Source organism: Octodon degus, unplaced genomic scaffold, assembly GCF_000260255.1.
Source record: "Octodon degus isolate 3935 unplaced genomic scaffold, OctDeg1.0 scaffold00040, whole genome shotgun sequence".
NCBI lineage: Eukaryota > Metazoa > Chordata > Mammalia > Rodentia > Octodontidae > Octodon > Octodon degus.
Window position 1 is genome coordinate 11248951 of NW_004524616.1, and position 4160 is coordinate 11253110.

The 4160-nt window shown below is 42.1% G+C and overlaps 1 protein-coding gene across 1 annotated transcript in view; it reads right to left on the reverse strand.

Moving 5' to 3' along the window:
* The window catches only part of Lmnb1 (lamin B1), a 68744-nt gene that overhangs the window by 63184 nt on the left and 1400 nt on the right, over positions 1 to 4160 (reverse strand). The gene's annotated exons all lie outside the window — the stretch shown is intronic.

Consider the following 4160-nt stretch of genomic DNA (forward strand, 5'->3'; position numbering starts at 1 on the left):
AATTAAAAAAAAAAAAAAAAGAAAATACTCATTTTTAACAAAAATACTGTAGGCAGCTAAATTAGATAGAAATATTATAGGCAGTCAGAGCTAGGCCCTCAAAGTAAGGGGATAACACAGAAGACAAGATACCTTACAATTGTAAAACGCAAGGATGTTCCCACTGTGGCTACGTGACTCACTTCCCCATTTGGTCCTGGACTTAAAGCAATTTTTACCTGCGCAAATGGTGCTTGAAATCTCATTGGTTAAGCATAGTTTTCTCCTACCTCATGTCCACGTAAGCAAGTTCCCGTAGTTTCCACCTTAGAGCTGCCTCACCACACAGTTTTACTATAAAAGTCCCTGGAAGAGACCACTTCCCAGGGACAACCCGCTCAGGCCCCCCTTTTGTTCCTCTCTGACAAACTTTCTTTCCCCAATAAATATATTCTGCGCTTAACCTCCTTCTGTTCCAAAAATTCATTTATTGGTTTTAGAGAACACAAACTCAGTCCCAGGTACCTTCCAGGTTGGGAATTTCATTTGCCCAAAGCATAATAAATCACAAAGTATCTACGCCAAAACCTGTAAGCATGCAATTTCACAAAGCTGGATAAGGGCCAGGGATATATAACTCAGCAGCATAAGCACCAGCCTGGCAAGTATAAAAGTTCTATCCCTGGTACCACAAATCAAAAAAGAAAAAAGCTGGATAAAGGGCCAGCAAGATAGCTCAGCGGTTTAAAGCACCTGCTTAGGCAAGTGCAGGGACTGCAGTTCAATCCCTGGCACCACATGCCATGCCAGCCCCATGCCACCCCAGGCTGAGCCTGACACCAAAAAAAAAAAAAAACAAAACACTGGATTAAAAATTTGCTAAAGGCTTTTTTTGGGGAGGAAAGTGGTTAGCACAACTATTAACAGAAAAGAGCAAATAAACATTGAACAGATATAACAACACTTAATTATAGAAGACAACAGAATAAAACTGGCATTTTCCAAGCACTAACACAAAATATTAAATAGTATTATATATCTAGTACAACTATGAAACTAAATAAAGTGAGACAAAACAATTATTTTCAGAAACACAGAATCAGAAAATTTATTTCCTGCCAATCTTCTGAATACCCCCTCCCTTTTGGTTTTTCTTTTCAACACAGGGTCTCACAGTGCAATCCAGGCTGGTCTTGAACCCATGGCAATCTTCCTTCCTCAGTATCCTAACAGCTGGGACTACAGACACACTACCATGCCTGGCAATGAATAAATTCCCAAGAATGTTCATTAACCTGGGGCAGGGGCCGTGGAGATGGCTCAGTAGAATAAGTGCTTGCCTGGCAAGTGCAAGGGCCTGAGTTCAATCCCTGGTTGGGGGGTGGGGGATGACAAATCTGGGGCAGTAGTGCATCCCAGTAACCACAGAACTCAAGTGGCTGAGGCAGAAGGAATCCACAAGTTCCAGGGAAGCCTGGGTTACATAATGAATTCAAGGCCAGCCTGAATCACCTAGCAAAGGTGTCTCAAACAGGGGAAAAAAAGCTCTTCAGAAAAATGAAGAAACCTAAAGAAAGGCAACATGTACAACATATTTCAAAAGCAAGAGAAGTAGACCTCTCTTAGATACTATAGGGAAGGGAAGTAGACCTCTATTAAATACTATAATTCGGTATCTTCAAGAGTTTACAAGGGCCAAGGAAATAGCTCAGTAGAATAAGCATTTGTCTGAGCTCAATCCCCGGTTCCACCAAAAAAAAAAAAAAGTTTACAGGCATACTGAGGGTTAATTTTAATCAATAAAGAAATTGAAAAGTTCTTTGGGAACAAAACTATACAAGAAATGTATTATCTAAATAAAGTGTGACTTGCCTGGACAGGAAAACTGCCTTGAGTTTGAGGCCTGCCTGGACCAAATAGTGAATTCAAGGTCAGCCTGAACTGCATAGTGTAACATTGTTTTGAAAAGACCAAAAAAAAAAAAAAAAAAAAAAAACCAGTGAAAAAGTATGAGATGTTTTTAGCAACTGATACATTAACCATCATACTAAGAATACATACACATAAAGAGACCTAAGAAAAATATCTTAAAACACAACTTGATGCTTTATAGATTATTTTCAATTGTGAACTTCACAAGACAGGTCTTCCTTGATAACACTACTCTTTTATTTTTTTATACCCACACATCCTATCTATTATTACATTGATTCTAACACCATATTCTCCCTTCCCCTTTTTTTGTCTTTTTGAGATAGGGACTCTGCAGTTCAGGCTGGCCTTGAGCTCACTTTGTAGCCCAGGCTGGTCTCAAACTCACAACGATCCTCCAGCCTCAGTTCCTCCTGCCTCAGCCTCATGAGTGCTAAGATTACAGGCGTAGGCCACCACTCTGGGCTTTACATTCTCATGTTTTAATCAAGCTGAAACCATCATGTACCTTATTTTACAACCCAAAACACATTTACAGCTACCATCAGCCAGGTGGCAGCCTTGCTGTGTTTAAAAAAACCTTCAGTGGGAAAAGAAAAAAAGACCTTCAGTGCATAGCTTATAAAAGCACCAATAAGATGCCTCAGATCAGACAAAAGACAATTTTTATTTGCTTTCTGGATCTCTCCCCCACATCGCCCAGCAATGTTGGGCATTAATACTTTTAAAATCTGTATCTTCACACATCTAACATTGACTAGTACATACCAGACATTTAACCAAGGCATCACAGTTTAACATCTCTGAAGTTGCATGGAACACACAATGGATTGTACATAGTTGGCTCCAATTTTTGCCTTCGTAGTGGTGTATATATAATAGAAAGTCAAGAAGGAGTAACATCTAAGATTTGAAGAGGCTCAGTAACAAGCAATTTGGGGGTCCTCCTCACTCTGGAGGCTGATGCAGAGGATTATAAATTGGAGGCCAGCCTGAACTTATGAGACATTTCCTCAAAAAACAAATTTAAAAAAAGGAGCAAGATGAAGACAATAGTGAACCAAAATGGGGCCTGTGAGATAGCTCAGCAGTCTACAGCACCTGCGTAGGCAGGGTTAGCCAGGCAAAAGGGACCGCGTGGTTCATTTCCAGTACCACATGCTGCCCCAGCCCTGCCCTCAGGGTGGGCTAAGCTAGCCAAAAATATAGTGAACGCGAACTGCCTTTCATTTCAATAGGATTCTTTATTTTTTTTTAATTTTTATTTATTTGAGAGAGAGAGAGAGAGAGAGAGAGAGAGAGAGTGTGTGGTGTGTGTGTGTGGCCAGCTCAGCCCACCAGGGGGCGGGGCTGGCCGGCATGTGGTGCTGGGGGATTGAACCGCGGTCCCTGATGCTTTGCTAAGCTTGTTCTAAGTAGGTGCTCTAGACCACTGAGCCATCTCTCCAGCCCTCATTTCAATAGGATTCTAAGTGAGGATAAATTCAAGAAACAGAAACCAAGCTTAAACCCACATGGCCACATATACACACTTAGTACTACTTTTGAGTTGTGAAACTAAATACCTGAGAACGAAGTGTAACAAACATGATTGATTCCTCAAAATGCAGTCAAAAAAAAAAAATGCAGTGACACACACTTCAGTTTCCAGCTACTCTGGAGGCTAAGGGGCATCCTTTGAGCACAGGAATTCAAGACCAGCTCTGGCAACATAGTGAGTTCACACATTTTTATGAACCCCTCTTTATACACACAGAAAGACACCCAAGGGCAAAGTCAGAATAGGGCAACTCCAGAAACTTCAACTGTGGCAAGAGAGAGCATGAATTCTGAACTCAAATATTTACAACTCTCTAACGCATGCCATCAGCACTTCTTTGCCAACTGCTGACTTTTTTTTTTTTTTTTTTTTTTTTTATTGTGGAACTGGGGATTGAACTCAGACCCTAGCGCTTGCCAGGGAAGCGCTTATTCTACTGAGCCATCTCCTCGGCCCCAGTTTCGCCATTTTGATCATTAGGATACCAAGAAAAAGTGAAAAAGGTGTGCACATTCATCTTTCTGCCGTGGACTGACAACTCAGCCCTCTTCAGGTGGAGTAACTGTAAGTTCTCCCTCACTGTGGTGCTCAACACTCCCGGGGCTGTCCCTGCCTGCCAGGGCTCCTGACAGTGATGACAGGCGCGGCGGCGGGTGGGGGCGCTCGCGGCCTTTCCGGGACCCACTACCGCAACGCTAGGCGCCAAAGC